Genomic DNA, 18,791 nt, shown 5'->3' with positions numbered 1-18,791 from the left:
CGTTCACATCCAGTTCGCTGTTAATTCTCATCATGTTCCCTCACACAAAAGATAAGTTTGTCATATGGAATTTGACTAAATCGTTAAAACTGCATCAGTCGATAAATTTGATTTTTTCACGTAACTATTTTTGTACTCGATCATTTTCGTAATTTATGTAATTTTTACTAATGTTTACATGACAGGTAATAATAGTATTTTTGCTTAAAATGTCATATTCCAAAAACCATATAAATTGATAAAGTTAGTAGTTTTATTTTTAATTAAGAAAATCAAATTTTATGAGTAAGCAAAAAGAGGCTGTCTGGCATCGCCATCTTGAAAACAAAAACAAAGGAGATAACTCCATGATAATTGAAACTCGCGAGACCAGATTATTAAATAGTAAAGATTTCACAGTAATCGTTTAAAAATGATTTCCTTTATAAATAAATGCTTGATCAATTTAGATTACTTTTGGAATATAACATCTTTGTTCCGTGACAACTTCGTATATCATAAATATTTTTCTGCACTTTATTTATTTATTTTTTATATGTTTAACTCTAAATAAGTACTAAATTTACATTTACAATAAATTAGGTACAATTTAGGATTTCAATTAAACAGTACAGGAACAAAGAACGATAACTCTCTCGACATTCAATTCCAAGAACGATAACTCGTGATTGTTTATATAATGATTATTTATCATCTGATCGAAGCAAGCATTTCTTGACATCGGACCCGACGTTAAAATCTGTTGAGGAAATTGGCTTTACACGATTGAAACAGATTTTAACGGTAAGTTAACGACTCCTTCTATGTTTAAATTTATTTTATAAAAACGAATGTTAATGATACTTCGAAACACATGTACGACCAATTTTTACTTTTATTTGTATATTCCTATTTTTAAAATAACATTTTTTTAGTGTTTGTTTTCTTGTTTTCTATAAGTTGGTGAAGTCTGTAAGATATGTAATAATATACACAAATATTAAATAATAGAATAAACTGCAAAATCACCTAATTTTACACGTATGCGTGAAATTTAAAACGATAGATTTTTTTTTTTGATATTGATAATACTCTTTTAATATTGATAAACTTTTTACGAAATGCACTTTTTTTTTATCGACCGCGTTACGTTACGATGACCAACACCAAAAAAAAAAAAAAAAAAAAATTTTTTTTACGTCGTTCGAAGTTATGCCCACTATTTGCGTACCTTCTGTCTTTTAAAAAAATATTTGTCGTATTGCCACCCGGACCCTAAGGTTAGTGGTCGCGGGGCCAATGAAGAAGAGCATACCCATTTTTATTTATTTTATGATTTTTAACATTGATATTGTTTATACTAAAAGTTTGATTAGGAGCAATAACGGTTCAATAGATTGTTCGGAATTGTTAAATGTTTAGAAACCATGAAATCAAGTATGACTTTTTTCTTGTTGCTTAAACGTTAATGCGAATCAGAAATTGCATTTGTTAACAGTTTAAAGGCTTTCAAATTACTTTCGAATTTGACATAATCACCATATGGGCATTTTTACGAATTTTTTTATTTCTTTAAGTTTATAGTGTGAAAAACTATTGAGAAAAGGTGTTTGTTTCGGATCGTTCAACTTCACCTTAATAATTCAGGTGGTGGAGACCCTAAAGTTGTGCAAGGCGATCAGATTGGAAGTTATTTATGAACTTGGGTAAAAAATAGGTTTAATAAATTTTTTTTTTTTTATAAAACATTGGACTTTTTATTGTTTTACAATAATTTATCAATTATAACAATAATTATAAACTTACAATATCTTTTTTTATTGTTAAATTGTTAGGCGGAAGTACAGAAAAACGCCCTCCCCATGTTAAGAATAGCTTTCTAATTATTTCAGCATGGTAACATAAGTGCATAAGTATTGATATTTCATACAAAAAAAAGTGTGCTTAACGTAGAATTAGAATGATTACATTTTTTGGTACTTATACGCAGAATTACAGACCGTCCTGAAATAACGTTATTATTTAGAAATAGCCTCCTTAACACAGAGAGGGAGGAGGCCTAAATTGAAATTTTTAAGGGTAGTAGAAACCTACTCAATAAATGGGTTTGGGACATTTATTAGGTGTGTTTCTATAGGTGTGTCAGAAATTTCGTGAAAATAGTGAATAATTCCACCCCATCTTTCCAAGCTTATAACTCCTCGAAAAATGTAATTCAAGCCATAATTTTTTTTTCAATTAAAGGAGCAAGGACCAAGGTTTCATTAAAAAAAAAAAAACAACGTGTTTTTGTTTTTTTTTAAGGTTTTAAACTTCGGACTTTACAGGTAAATTTCTAAAAAAACAGTACTTTTTTTTTGTTTTAAATTTGAATATATTATTTATTGACCTTTTCTCTTCAATTTGTGATATATAAGACTTTGGTACATAAATTAATTATTTACTTTTTAATATACATTTCAAAATGGGAGGCGTGAATTATTCGACCCCCTGTCTTTCCAAGCTTATAACTCATCGAAAAATGTAATTGAAGCCCTAATTTTTTTTTTTCAATTAAAGGTTCCATTAAAAAAAAAAAAATAACGTGGTTTAAAAAAAAAAGGTTTTAAACTTCAAACTTTACAAGTAAAATTCTAAAAAACACTACGTTTTTTTTTGTTTTAAATTTGAATATATTATTTATTGACCTTTTCTCTTCAATTTGTGAGTAAATTAATTATTTACTTTTCGGTGAGTAAATTAATTATTTACTTTTTAATAAACACTTGAAAATGGGGGGGGGCGTGAATTAAAAAAAAAAAACGTTTGTCTAAAATATTATATTCGGTTTATTGGAAAGAACATAAAATTTCACATTGACCCTGAAAATATCGTAAAAATAGAATCAATAGAAAAATTTTGATAGATTTTTTAAAGTTTAAAAATTGAAAAATATTGAGTTCGGAAAATTCATTACTGTTTTTAAAAAAAATATATATATTTCTATTACTTTTAAAACAACTTTAATATTTTATTTTGGAAGTATAATCCATAAAGAAAATAAACAACCCACTTTTAACAGAGAAATTACGAGATTTTTATATTTTATTTGCAGTTTCGTGTTAGGGGTGTCAAAAATTCCTACAAAAATTCTGATACACATAGTGTTTCTATCAGCGTTTTGTTTTATTTTTTATTTTGAAGAAATTATCGAGTGTTCAGACATCGTGGCCCTCTTTTCTTGTTCTCCGGCAGCGTTCAACATTACTCGTTTTTCGAACCGAATAAATATTTTACATTAAATAAAAACACTAAAAACACTAAAAACTTATCCAGTTAGGTAGAAAAGTAACTTGTCTTTGATAATATTTATTTGTTATTATATTTGTTTTTTTTGACAACTTTTTCGAATCTGAGTGTATAGTAAAACAAACCCACTTCATAATAAATAAAATGACAAAGCAGGGTAGGGTAGAGAGAGAGAGAGAGCGGTAGCCCAAAATGTATCTAAGGCTTTTAACAGGGTATGGCATGATTGTCTTTTCAGAAAAATCAGACCATATCACTGGACGAATACGTAACATAATTAAATACTTCTTAAATAAGAGAAGAATCCAGGTTGTTCTCAATGGTCGTACATATAAACAATATGATATAAATGCGGGTGTACCTCAGGGATCTATCCTTTGACCTTTATTATTCCTAATATTCATAAATGATCTTCCTGATAAAATTGTCTCGGAGATGGGTATTGTTAAATTTGTGTTGGTGCATCTGCTACTAGTTTCTCGCTCCTTGACAAGGTTCAAAAGAGAGTCGCCAACCAGATAGGTCCTGTACTGTCATTTAAGTTTCAACCACTGTCCCATTGACGAAATGTTGCATCCCTCTGCCTGTTTTACAAGTATTTTAATGATGGATGCTCTGACAAACTACAAGCCCTTGACAAAATCGACAAGCAGCCAAGTCCCACCCCTACACAGTAAAGATCCTTAGATGTAAGAATCTTTCTACTCTAATAGTTTCTTCCTCAGAACTGCTAGACTCTGGAACTCCCTTCTGGGTTCATATTTTCCCAACTGTACTGACATGCAGAAGTTCAAATGTAATGTGAACAAACATCTTGCTACTCAACTCTCTACATAGTATCCCTTCAAATTCTTTCCCTGATAGTAGCCCTCTACATCAAAGTGGCACTGTGCCTTGTTTGGGGTGAAAATGTAAAAAAAATAAAACTTATAAAAACAAAACTAAAATAAAGAAAGGTGACTTTCAAATCACAAACTAATTTGGCAATTTCTAACGAGACTGAGATGTCCGAAACTCTTGATTATTTCCGCATTTTATTCGATCTTTTAATGATCTTCGCAATTCATTTGATTTTGCTTTCCGTAAACGCTGTTAAAAAGTATTTGCATGGCGAACTAAAGCGTGGCGTTCGTAATCCAAATACATTTTTGGAAACGACCAAATTTCGTTGTTACGGTAATTCGAATTCCTTATTCGGTCGGATTGTGAGACATATAAATGTTTTTTTTTTTTTTTTTTTTGTTTTACTTATTTCTTCTAACAATTTTCATTTTGAAATTGTGGATATCAGACGACATTTTTATTCAATTAGAAAAATATTCAATAAAGTAACGTGAATTTTATCCTGTTTAAGTTGCCACCATTGATCAGTACACAAATGTGGAATCACATGAATGAGATCGTGCTGAATCGTTCAAGGTTGGACATGGAATTTCTTGAATTAATTTACTTTTCAGGGCAACGCCGGGACACGTGTCAGCTAGTTCAAGAATGAATAACAAAATACATATAAAAAAGATAGTTTGCCAATTTAAGTGCGACTTTTGACATTCCCATTCGGTCATTTTAATTAAATGTTTATCTTTTCTTGATAACATGGTTTCCAAAGTATTTTGATTAGATAAGCTTAGTTTTGAGTTGATAAAATAATGCAAAAAGTCATTGTGTTTTTTTTTTTAATTTTTTTTTTTTTTATAAATATTGATTGTGACGTTTGCTTAAGCGGTAGACTTTGTTCGTGATTCGAAATCAAAATATAAATTGTAAGAAACAAGTTATTTTCTCCATTTTGGATAAAATTATCAATTTGAAGGACTGAAATCTCTTCATTCTCAAATTATTTATTTTTCCCCTACCCTAATAAAAAGTGTGTGTGTGTGTGTATTTCCGTCCCGTCACACAAGTTAGTAAAAAAAAAAATCTGCCATATATTTAAGGGAATAAAGAAAGTAAATAACAAGAAAGACACTAATGTCATTAATCTATTTCCATAATGAGACTTAATTTTTCTTACTGTTTTCGATACTGATTGATATGCTGTTTTTTTTTGTTTTTTTTTCGTTAAGACTGTTTTCTTCTTTTAAACATTCCTCATTCAGACGTTATTTTATGAGAATATTAGTATGAACACTGACAAAGGATAATTTTTTTTTGACATTTTTGGCAGAGAGTGTATATTTGGTTATTTATTAAACACAGTTTATTCTGAAATACTAAAAAGTTATAATTTTACAGAAAATATATGAAATATAGTACTAAATTCAGTAAGTAATTTGGAAAAACCTGACTTGGTTAGATTATTTCAATAAAGAAAAGTAATTTTACAAAGTTATTTAAATACCAAATTAATCCCCTTCTCTCTCTCATATATATATATATATATATATATATATATATATATATATAACTTGATCACTCTCTGATTGTCTGCATTAAACGTTAAGCTTCATTAATGTTAAAATTTTTCTTAATTTTGTGGCGGTGAACAATGGCCATGGGGTATGTCCCTTGCTAATGGAGTCAAAGGTGACTTCATGGCAGGGTTCAAATCCTTAAACCAGTGTTAATCGTCATCTCCTGCTCTGATGATTGCATAAACATGAAAGATATGAAAATAATTATTTATTATTTCTAATAGTATTACTACCTACGGTGATATTTTTTGGTGGTAAAATAATGAACTGTTAGTTTTATTACCGTTAATAAACAGGTATAGAGTATAAAATAAGATGAGGATGTCGAGATAAAGTGTAGTAGGAGAGAGTGAAAGTGATAGACAAGGTCTGGTCATTTGATGAATTAATTGCAAATTACGGTTACTTGTGACAATTAAAATGGACATTTTTAAAACTTAACTCAATCTCAGAACCAAAACTTTTGGCATTTAAACAAACGTTGATTCACTCAACTTTTAATAATAAATAATTTGTTTTTATATCAACTATTAATTAAACTTGGCTTTTTATTTTAATGGAAGAAATGTTCTTATCGAAAATTGAATTAAACCTAGTGTTCCAAGGTTTAATGAATTACAAAAAAAGGAAAACCAAACAAAGTAGCATACAATACAAACAATTCTTAACAGTAATTAAAAACATAGCAATGGAGTAATACGAAAAAAAAAAAGCTTTTGACACTGACACATTTCCATATAATTTGTTATTGTCCCAATTTATTGTCGCATGGGCATGGTTTTTAACGTGAGGAAGATCTGTTGGAAGTAGCAGCAGCAGCAGATATTTTTATGTATTGACTCATAATGAGTCGGTTCCAATATTTTTCCCGATTCCAATACAATTACTAATTCTGTTCTAAATTTTCAATTTAAATTCTCCTTAAATCTTAATATTTAGTTAGTTATTTTTTATTTTTGGATTACTGTAAAAACCTCATAATATATCGGCATATACTTTCACAAACGAAAGTATATGCACATTTGGATTGATTTTAGGTTTACTGGTAGTTTAAAAGCAATATATATTTATTTTATCATTGGAACTAAAAATAAACACTTAAAAGAAATATTTTTGGCATTGGAAAATATGCTGATACCTTAAAATGTTCCAATTCAAATCAATCATCTCGACACTCTTACGCCTTCAATCAGCAGTTTCTTTCAGTCAACCAAGGATGCAAAAATATTCACCGATGAAAATTTGCATGTATTATAAAAAACAAAAGTATTTTTTTTTTTTTTTTTTTTTCTTATCTGATGCATGTGGATATGTCCTTATAAGCTAATCTCAGACTGTGGCAGACAATGAAAGAGTTTTATGAACTACTAAACACAGTACCAGCACGTACACATTGCTATTTGAACTCTCTCACATACAAAATTGTACATAAACTATCTCACTAACAAAACATGCATGCTAGTATATGTACCAGTCTACAATTCCTGTCACATTTACACACACATAAAAGCACAAGAAGACAACTGAAATGTTTACTTAATTCCTCCTAACAGATAAAACACCTTCTTTCACCCAGAACGTTCTTGGACTCTTTGAACTCATTTATTGACAACACTTTATTTTGCATTGTTAATTTTGTATGGATTATTCTTTGTATTATTTTGAAACATAGCGGCTTAAGACGGCTGACACACGGGTACATTGAGTTCATTTTTTACAGGGGGAGGGTGGCTATAAATAAAACAATAAGTAAATGTCTATTTTTTTTCATCAAATCCTTTTTCGTTCCAAGGATACATCTGGAAACAAAAATAGGTTTAAGGTTCCTAAAATTCAGACTAGAGATGTTTAATCTGTCATAGCTGAAGGAACAAGAGCGTGCTGCTCCCATAGGTTGAATGAAGGATTCCATTCAAAATTCCATATAGATTTCAGAGTCCAACAAAAATTCAAGATACACTCGAAGAAGGTCGGAGGTTACATCAACTGAAATGTTGTACAAATAACACTCAAGATGAGAACAGTAGTCTGAGGAATCCAATTAATACCAACAATTAATCCTCATCTAAAAAATTCAGAACTGTAGGATCATTCTTTCTTTTGATATTGCCTTTCGCTCTACAGTATTGTGTGTGTGTGTGTGTGTGTGTGTGTGGTCTCTCCTAACTATGCTGACATCAATTGCATCGTTTTCGTAAATGTTCAACAGGTGCCAGTGAATGTTGATTGGTTCAATTTTTACTTCCTGAAAGAATTCAGTGATGTATCTCTTGCTTCTTGTGCATGTCCATTGCTTTCTTAGAGTCTCACATCGTCAATATCTACAACAGAGATGAAACTTTTAGATCATAAATGCATAAGGCCAGTCATCATAACAATGCAATTTTCAATCTCCTCTAATATAAGACTGAATAAAAAATAGGATGCATTACTTTTAGAACACCCCTGGTAACACTCAAGATGAGAACGATAATCTGAATAATCTAAATACAAATTGTCAATACTTATCTAAAAAATTCAGAAACTTAATGGAATAAAAGAAACAGTTTCTGAAAACATGCATCAATAATTTGGTTTAAATTCATACAGTTTTTAGATTGGTTTAAATTCATACAGTTTTTAGATTGGTTTAAATTCATACAGTTTTTAGATTGGTTTAAATTCATACAGTTTTTAGATTGGTTTAAATTCATACAGTTTTTAGATTGGTTTAAATTCATACAGTTTTTAGATTGGTTTAAATTCATACAGTTTTTAGATTGGTTTAAATTCATACAGTTTTTAGATTGGTTTAAATTCATACAGTTTTTAGATTGGTTTAAATTCATACAGTTTTTGGATTAAAAACAAAACATACAGGTTAATGAAATAGATGAAAAAAAAACTATATCGGTCAATGAAATAGATGAAAATCTAACTTTACTTTTTATATACGAGAAAATATGGTTACGAATGTTTGGATAAGATTTTAAGTCAAATGTTGTATACACTTAAACCCCCCCCCCAAAAAAAAGGCTTCTATTTTGTTATATATTCATCTAGGCAACGTCGAGTAACCCTGTTAATAAAATAAAATCGTTACATTTTTAGATTTTTAAAGATAATAGTTTTATGGTGTGGTTCCTGGCCATGGTAGGGCCATTTGGACGACAATAGCGTCTTTGAGTATTGCCAGAAATTACGCCAACAATTAATGTAAATTGTCTATAAATCTTACGTTATAGTGGAGAAATAAAATGACGCATATTAAACGGTTGCTCATGCATAATAAAATGGAAATGGAACATTAGCGAATATTAGGGTCCTGTTCCAACAAATGCTAACTTTACACGAACAGTGTTTTGTAAATGAAAAATCAAGGAAAACATAATTAAATAACAAAACATATAATTATAAGTTTACAAGAAAATGAAAGTCAGTTTTAGTCCGAAATGTTAATTTGTGAAAGCTTACACAACTCTTGTTTTTTGTAGGAAAATGTCTAGTAAATATCAGACACGACTGTTTGAGCTGTGTGTGTGTGTGTGTGTGTGTTAGTATTAGTACATGTGCACGAGGTTATTGAACTCGTACATGAGTCTTGAAATACTCTTTCTTTCTGGGTGGGGAGCATACATTCTAGGGTTCTTTGAGATGCGGTTCGCCAAGTTTGATTTTTGGAAAACTCTAATTTCGCTGACCAGGTCACCGTATTATAAAGTTTTCGACCTGATTGTCGTGAACTAAAAAATAAGTTCCATTTTCTTTTCATTTAACAAAACTTGGGTCGGCCATTTCAGAATGTAAGCCTAACAATATTGTATTTCAGGGAAAAAATTAAATATAAATAAAAGCACTTTTAAAGTATTTTAAGCTTTGAAACAAAAGCAAATGGGTAGAAATGTAACTTTTATTGCCTTTGGTAACAGTTATTTGACTTTTTGGCACCACTTTTTGTTCTTTTGGAAATTCTTGACGATCATCTAAAATTGCTTAATGGTGACATTTGAAACGGTTTTAGTTTCATTTGATGAACGATGCTCACATGCGCACGCATCACGTGTGAGAATTTCGTAGATGTCTTCTGTCTTCAGCATGTGACGATGTAAAGAGAAAGAACTTGTGCCACATTTTGCCCTCTTAGTATTGACATTAGTTTTAAACTGTTGATTTAAAAACAATATCGAATATACTCTTTAAGTTTGCAAAAACAAAAAAACAATTGAACTATGTATTTGTTTGTTTAGAAGAATCGTGATGGAGGGAGGGTTGGGTTCATATTACACTGTGTGAAATACATTAATACATTAATATTATGGTTCGTTTAGAAACCATTCATGTGAATTTTATTTACATTTTTTTTTTTTTTTTTTTTCTATGTACGTAAAATGTTTTTTTTATTTGTATATACATTGAAAAGACAAAAATATGAAAAACTCGTGTCCTAAGATGGCATACAACGACCCCATATGGGGAGATGCTGCTAAAAGCATTTTTCATTTTCTAGACAGTTCAAAATCTGTTCTGGGTAATCTCGTGTATTACTTATAGTCCATTTCTCATGAAGAGACGTTGCTATTTTCTCTCTAGTCTATTGTCTGGGAAGGGGCTCGACTAAGCTCCAATTTCTGTTTTCGTCCATGCAAAAAATCTTCACAAGAACGTACCTTTTTATGACAACCTAAAAATAACTTTATTTCCACGCGTGCTTAGAATCAGTTGAAATTTTTATGAACAAAGTTTCTTCACAAACGCTTCCTGTAAAACACATTTCCTCAGAACTGCTTCTTTGCAGACTACAACTTGGTCGTTTTCAAATCCAGTTTCAGAATACTTGTCATATATCGTCCCCACAAGTAACCACACTTGATTCCATTGGTCATCTCATGTGCTTATCTCATTAACACTTATTTATCCTTGAGTGACCTTTTAATAACATTTTTTTTTTAAAGCCTGATTTTCTTATGCTTGGCAGATGCAATAATGCTTATCTCCATATCAGAGTTGTGCAAACTTTGCATCACAAGAGCCACATTAAAATCTTATAGAGCCACATATTAACCTACAATATTCAAAATAGAAAAATAAAAAAAAAACATTTAAAGAGAAAAAAACAAATCCAATTAATTTTTATTATTCAATATTTTTAAAATGCTGTAGAATATTTTTGAGAAGATGGAACAACTTTTTTCTTTTTTTTTTTTTTAATAAATATTTTTAAGTAGGTACTTCACCTTTTGGGGAAATTTTATTTTTGATTAAGAGAATTTTTGGGAGAGAAGGGGTATTTTTTTTTCAGTGCGTGTGTGAGTTAAGTCTATGATTTCAATGAATACTGTCAAATGCAGTCTAGTCGCAACCAGCCTCCAATTCCAGACAGTCTTAGTAGAAACCTAAGTCTAATGTGTACTTATTCATTGTTTTCGTTTCAGCTTTAAAAAAGATTTGTTTGTATATATTTAAATTCACTTATTTGTGCATGTCATTTTATGTAATACTAAATGTATGTAGCATTTTATTCGTCGAACCTGGATTCCATTTGAAAGATCCTTTTAACTCCTATATTTTTACATTATTATCAACTTTCATGCAAGCATGACTTCTTTCATAATTTGTAGTTTTAAATTTACGTGCTAAACAGCAAAATTTATAGTCTGCCTATGAATGTCATTTTTCTAATTACTTTCCTCTGAAGATAAAAGCCATTCATGGAATTAGGAAAATTTTTAAAATTTGTATTCCTTGTCGAATAATAAATTGTGATTTCTCATTTACAAAGTTTATATTGAATTCCTTATATATATATATGAGAAAGAAAATTAAAACTGTAAGTTGAACTTTACAATCCAAATTTATTGTTCAACTGAATACTCCAAAAAACAATTTACAGAGTCCTTATTCCGCAGAGTTTCAAATAATGCTATTCTTGTTATTCTTCTCATCAGAGGACATAAAGAAATCAGCAAATTATATTTGTAGTAATGCTAGAATTTGCTAGTTAAGGCATTAAGTGAAACCGCAATTTATTGTAGTTATAAATTGCCCCCCCCCCCCCCAAAAAAAAACAAAAAAACTGCACATAATATTTCAGCTTGCATGAAAATCCTCTCAAGTTGATCCGAAAAGTGAAAATAGTTCTTACTTTGGACTCTATTCTTTCTAAAGAACTATTTTCGCTTAGTAGAAGTAGTAGTGTCCCCAATTATGTTGGGTTTAACAAAGCTGAAAGGGAAAAGATAAAAAAAATACCAAGATCTTATGGACGACATGAAAAGAAACCAGTGTAAGAGAGATTTGAACACTCTCACTTTAAGGGACGGTCAGAATCTAAAAAATATCTCTCGGTTGAAATATCCGAGTTAACGGGTTAACATTTGGCATCAAGTAGAGTGCTTTATCCCTAGCTTTAACAAACTGATAAGAAAATTAAAAAAATAATTACTCTTAATATTGTCGATAATCTTATATGTGTAGGAAGATTGAAAAATACTTTTTGCCTTGTGAGTTTTTTTTATTTTTACATGGAGAGTTGCATAAAACTTTGATTAATATTTTTATCGCTATAATTTGGCACAGCCTTAATGTTTTATTGGAGATACTATTATTTCCGTGTAATTTCTAACTATATACGGTTGATAGTATATCATTTATTAATTTCTCCAAGGCATGTTTATTTTACCTGTTTGTAATTGGGCAACTTTACTTGCAGAAAAAAATTGAAATAAGATTCCCTCTTTCGTTGCCATTGTGCTAATTTGCAGTTGGATATTTCAATTAAGTCAAAGCACATCATGTGACATACATCATTCCTCTCTCTTTACTTAACTAAAACTCAAATCAAATATTGATTTTCTTTTAATTCTGATTAGGAATTGTCTCCCTTTAATTGAACTTTTAATTAGAAGTGTGTATTTATTTCTCCCCCTCCCCCCCCAAAAAAGGTGGGGGCGAACCTGTAAATTCACCCTTGTCTGTTCATCTGTCCGCACATTTCTTAATGACTATGCCTTGGAACTTTTTTGAAATTTTGTACAAACATTAAACATGATACGAGTAAAAAAGTAACAGAATGGATTTTCCAAGAAAACTCCGGTTGCCCCTTTAGGGGTGCCTTTTGGGTTAAAATGGCTAAAATTGACACTTTTGTACTTAGCAAAAAAATTGATGCCTTGGAGTTTTATAAAACTTTCTGAAAAGTTGTAACTAACTGATTTCTATATAATTTTGTTTGTCTATACTTCGTGATAGCTCTTTTAGGGCTAATAAAAAGCACTCCATTTTTGGCACTATTTTACCATATTTGTCCAAAATTTTCTGTGTATGTCTATTTAGCAGTTTTTCATGGTGCTGAACTCAAATTTAAATATGTTAAGGCCTTGGGGACTTTTGGGGCTAAATGAGGGGTGCAATGATGGGCTTAGTCATTTATTTTTTTGCATGGTGCAGAACACAAATTTACATATGTTAAGGCCTAAAACTGCATTGTTTGTTCATTTTCACTAGAATTTGACATCCCCTGACCACTTCTGGGGCTAAATGGGGGAGGGGGAAGGGGCAAGTGCTGAACTTAGTCATTTTTTTCATACCTCGTTCATTGTACACTCACGGGGGACCATGCATGCTTCATTTGTGTTGGTCTTGTTTCAGCCGTGAAAAGGAAATAAAATTTTTCTTTATAATTCTACTTTGATTATAATACGTGCCGACTTCATTTATTTATTTAAGTGCTTTTGTTTCGAATTGTATTTGTTCCTAATTTGTTTAGGTTTGGTTTAATATTTTGAAAAGCCACAAGATGTCGGTAACTTCATCTTTAAGGAAGAGAAAACTTGATGTTGATAAGATTATCTTTGTATTGAGCTTATTGAAGTCTGAGGTCTTTCTTCTATGAAAGCCGCTATACAAGTGTGGTTATCATCAGTGAAAGATGTAATTAACCAGATAGGTGCTTGTTGGTTTACCAAGAATACTGAGTATTCACTTGTAGAACCAGATACTACTAATATAGTCGTGTTCTAGGACAGAGGAAAATCTCGCAAATTTAAATGACTTTAAGAGGGTGAATTCTCTAGACATATCTGGTTTTTGACATCCCGAAAAAAATGCGTTGTAAAAAACCTTAACTCCTAAGTTAACATTTGAGGTTAAGTTTGCTAAGTACTGGCAAGTTTGGTTGAGAGAATGTTATATCACTATTTCAAAACTTGTTTTTGGCAAAGACCAATAAGAACATGGAAGTGATAAAGATGGGTTAGAAAGAAAGAGGGATAAATAACCTGGTCAGAGATAAGTTAGTTAAAACTCTAACATATATCGGCATTAAAACAGACACTAAACCGAATATGATGATGGTTTCAATGTAAATATTGGATTGGAAGTGAATTTCTTGGGTAGCATTAATGATAGTTTTGTCCACAATTTGTAAGGCATGAACTCCTGGATTTTGATAAAATTTATGGAATTAATTTTGCATATTATCTGAACTAAAAAACGCGCTGCTTTTTGTATTTTTTTTTTCTTCTAAAGTATGCATTACTTCTAGCTAAAGTTAATACATAACCCTAAAGGTATTACTTCTTAACCAGCTTTTTAAACGAGTTAAAAATAACCAGACTTTTTTCAATTTGATAAAAGTTCCATTATAGCATATTTATTATGGGGTCGAGCTGGAACGGTTTAACATCCCAGCTCGACCTTGATAAAGACAAAAAGTATCCATGCATTAACTATCTTCAAGTACTACCCTAAGCCGTGAATGGGGCAACAGACTTACTAAGTAGATATTAATAAGTCCTTCTCACCTTTTATTTTATTTTAGTTTATTTATTTATTCTTTTTTCAATGGAGAGTAGATAATGCATGTGGATGTGTTATCGGCAGCTCCAGTAACTCTTGCTTCTCCTTTTTTGTCCTTCAGTCCTCATTTCCAATGGATGAAGAAAATGCTATTTTCTAGGTTGTTAGTACTTTGTAAAGAGTAACCTGAGATGTCGGAAAATTTCTGTTTCTATGTCTATCCTTGTGGTCATGTCACTAGTAAGGGTGCTGGAGGTAAACGTTTCATCTGGGCCGACGTTACCTGCTTGATAGTCAGGGACCTGAACCTTGGATTAACCACTAAGGAGGCTGTCCTATCAGCAGGTGCAAAGTACCGGGGCTGCTGTATTGCCATTTGGAGAATGGATTCTGGACCATACAGTAGTTTCTAGTAGGGCCTCTCGATGCCATACTAGTGGGTAATTGTTACGGCTTTACCTTATCATGTGCCACAAAAAAAAAAAATTTCTTGTCTTTTTCTCTCTTATTTTCCCTCTCTGTCCTGCTCCAACCAAGTCTACCGACCTGCTCCACAAACCCCAAAACCTCAATCATGACAAATCAAAGAAACACAAATAAACCTAGAACCCCATCCACCAACGTAGACCCCTACTACCAGATCTCCTTCTCCAACATCAGGGGTCTACGTTCCAATCATCCAGAGGTTGAAACACAATTACAGGAGACGAAACCAGACTTATTTTTTCTAAGTGAAACTGGCATAGGGCCAACCACTTCTCTAGACTAATTCATAATTAAAGGATACTCCAACTTAACATCTAAATCTGACCCCAAAGATAGTCATGGGCATGGAATATTAAAGATGGCTTTCCATGTGGTAGGGATATCTCCAAAGAAGACCCTAATTTACCTTATATGTGCTTCCGGGTTGCACTAGCTTACACCACTGCATTTATATTTGCCCTCTATCGCCCCCACAACAGTGGGGTTACTATCTTTAAGAGCATATCTGAGAAAATCGACCACATCCTGTCTGCTCATCCTTCGGCTAACATTCACATTTGCGGTGACTTCAATGTCCATAATGGGGAATGGCTGACCCACTCAAATAAAACCGATGATGAGGGAGGTTTTGTCATGATTTTGCCATTGCCTATGACCTCACTCAGATTGTTCACGAACCCACCCGTGTGCCCGATATATACCTGGTCAATATGCAAGCCTTCTAGACTTTTTCCTCACAACTTCCCCTGAGCTATGCTTATGTTCCATTCTATCTCCTCTGGGATCCTCTGACCACTCTGTTGTAGCAGTTAAGATAAAAATGAAATGTAATAAGTCTTCAGACGTACCTCTCCACCATACTGTATATCGATACTCTATGGCTGACTGGGATAGCTTCCGTACATTCATATCTGACCTACCTCTGCATTCCATGTTTTAAAAGGATGTGTCCTCTATAGTATCAGACCTGACTGAATGGTTAATTTTAGGCATAGACCGATTCATACCATCCAAAATATTCCAGCAAAAACCTAACAGCCAGCCATGGTTCTCCCTAGAATGTGCTGCTGCCATCGCACACAGAAATCACTTTTTCCATAGCTACAAACGTAATAGATGTACTAAGACTAAAGCTGCTTTCAGGACTGCCAGCAACCACTGTAAAAGAGTAATAAAACATGCAAGAGAGCTATATGCTCAGTCTGTTAAATTCAAAGTAGCTGAGCAGCGGCTTGGTTCCCACTAGTTATGGCAAATAGCAAACAGGATCTTGAACAGAAGCGTGTGTTCTATCCCAACTATCATCAATGGACCTGAGGTCATCTCATCAGCATCAGACAAGGCCAGACTATTTGCCAAGAACTTTGCAGCTAATTCTACCCTATGTGACAATGACCATCAACTCCCTGTATTTCCTCCTATAACAGACAACACGCTATGCAACATACAAATATCCGTGCATGAGGTCGCCAAGCTAATCAAGAACCTTGATTCCAGTAAAGCAACTGGCCCTGATGGCATTCCAGTTATAGTGCTGAAAAAGCTCCAACCAGAACTTTCCCCCATACTTACAAAAATGTTTAAGCGTTGCCTTAAGGAGAAGTGCTTTTCAACACCCTGGAAAACCTCATCAGTATGCCCTGTATTTAACAAATTCAGGTGAAAAAGGTTTCCTTTCCAGGGCAATTGCTCCTCACATATCGAAGGCCTTCAATAAGGTATGACATAAGGGCCAACTTCACAAGATTTCCAGCTACGGTATTACTGGAAATGTTTTCTCAATCATTAAATCATTTCTCTCTGATAGGTTCATAAGAGTAGTGGTTGATGGGCAGAAATCAGAGGCCCACAGTATTAATGCTGGAGTCCCCCAGGGGTCGATCCTGGGCCCAACTCTCTTCCTGATCTACATCAATGATCTCCCAAAACGCATACTTAAATCATTCGTTGACATCTATGCTGATGACACGACCATCTATGGCAACACATCAAAGGCCATAACTGACAAAGTTCTCTCTAATTCTCTCTCCTCTGATCTTGAGCGCGTGGTACAATGGGGAAGAGGTGGCTGGTCACTTTTAATGCATCCAAAGTCAAGCTTCTATCTTTACATCATCAACGCTCTAATCCCCATCTGGCATCAATTGAAATGAATGGCTCTCGTCTTGGGGAGGCTCCATGTTTTGACAAGCTTCTGGGTTTGACCTTTACTCCTGATCTGAAATGGAACACGTACATCAAATCTGTTGCCAAGGACGCTGGGAAAATGGTGGGATCCTTCTACCGCTCCAGAAGATATCTCACTACTAATGCAATTTTCTATCTGTATAAAAGCCAAGTACGTCCAAGGATGGAATACTGCCTATCCTGCCTTGACAGTACAAAATAGACTTTGTGGTTTAGTGGGGGGTGCACTTTTCTCTTCCCTGCGACCTCTCTCCCACAGAAGAGACGTTGCGAGCCTGTCTTTGTTTTATCGTTATTTCCATGGCAAGTGCTCGTCTGAGCTCCAATCCCTTGTCCCCCCTTGCCAATCTTTCACGAGAAACACCCATCTGGCTGAAACTACTGTCAATAATTTTCCCCACACTTTATCTGTGCCTAAATCCAAACGTAAATTCCATGAGCAAAGCTTCTTTCTTAGAACTGCATGCCAGTGGAACTCTCTGCCGCTTGCCTGTTTCCCACCTGACTACAACTTGGACATCTTCAAGTCAAACATAAACAGACTCCTGACAAACCGCCCCCTTAAGTAAGACACTCTATCAAAACCCCTAATACTAATGATTACTACAATACTATCTCATTGATTACTGTACACGCAATAACCCATATCCCTGAGTGGCCTTCGGACCTTCATAAGTGGTGAACCCCATGTAAAAAAAAAAGAAAAAAAAAAAAAAGGGAGTTGTGCGGAATGTTAGTAGAGGCACCTTTTTAATAATATCTGTTACAGGACGGTCATCTTATATTTGGAAGGATCTCTGTGGACAGTCACCTTAGATATAATGCCCTATATTCTACACACAGTGTTTAGCATGTATGTTTTTAATCTCGCTATACTTTTGGCCAATTACCGTCCGCTTATCAAGATACTAGTAGAGTTGGGTGAGAGGGTAATTTATTTATCCTCTATCTATCTATTCTTCTTCTTCTTCTTCTATCTATCTATCTTCTATCCATCTCCTATCTATGTTCTATCTATATTCTATCTATCTATCTTCTATCTATCTACTATCTTCTTCTATCTATCTACTATCTTCTTCTATCTATCTACTATCTTCTTCTATCTATCTACTATCTTCTTCTATCTATCTTCTATCTTCAATCTATCTTCTATCTTCAATCTATCTTCTATCTTCAATCTATCTTCTATCTTCAATCTATCTTCTATCTTCAATCTATCTTCTATCTTCAATCTATCTTCTATCTTCAATCTATCTTCTATCTTCAATCTATCTTCTATCTTCAATCTATCTTCTATCTTCAATCTATCTTCTATCTTCAATCTATCTTCTATCTTCAATCTATCTTCTATCTTCAATCTATCTTCTATCTTCAATCTATCTTCTATCTTCAATCTATCTTCTATCTTCAATCTATCTTCTATCTTCAATCTATCTTCTATCTTCAATCTATCTTCTATCTTCAATCTATCTTCTATCTTCAATCTATCTTCTATCTTCAATCTATCTTCTATCTTCAATCTATCTTCTATCTTCAATCTATCTTCTATCTTCAATCTATCTTCTATCTTCAATCTATCTTCTATCTTCAATCTATCTTCTATCTTCAATCTATCTTCTATCTTCAATCTATCTTCTATCTTCAATCTATCTTCTATCTTCA

The 18,791-nt window shown here is 32.7% G+C and overlaps 1 protein-coding gene across 2 annotated transcripts in view; it reads left to right on the top strand.

Annotated features, from left to right (window-relative positions):
* The first annotated feature begins 649 nt into the window (after positions 1-649).
* Positions 650-18,791, top strand: part of LOC145261128 (high affinity cationic amino acid transporter 1-like) — an 81,818-nt gene continuing 63,676 nt past the window's right edge. For both annotated transcript variants that reach the window (XM_080119393.1, XM_080119392.1), the window contains exon 1: positions 650-783. The gene's annotated coding sequence lies outside the window, so the exon portion shown is untranslated. The remainder of the gene's footprint in view (positions 784-18,791) is intronic.

This window comes from Euprymna scolopes, chromosome 37, assembly GCF_053919585.1.
Source record: "Euprymna scolopes isolate OS-2025 chromosome 37, ASM5391958v1, whole genome shotgun sequence".
NCBI classification, from domain to species: domain Eukaryota; kingdom Metazoa; phylum Mollusca; class Cephalopoda; order Sepiida; family Sepiolidae; genus Euprymna; species Euprymna scolopes.
Note: the sequence above shows the minus strand (reverse complement) of the source record. Positions and strands in the feature narration are given on the sequence as shown.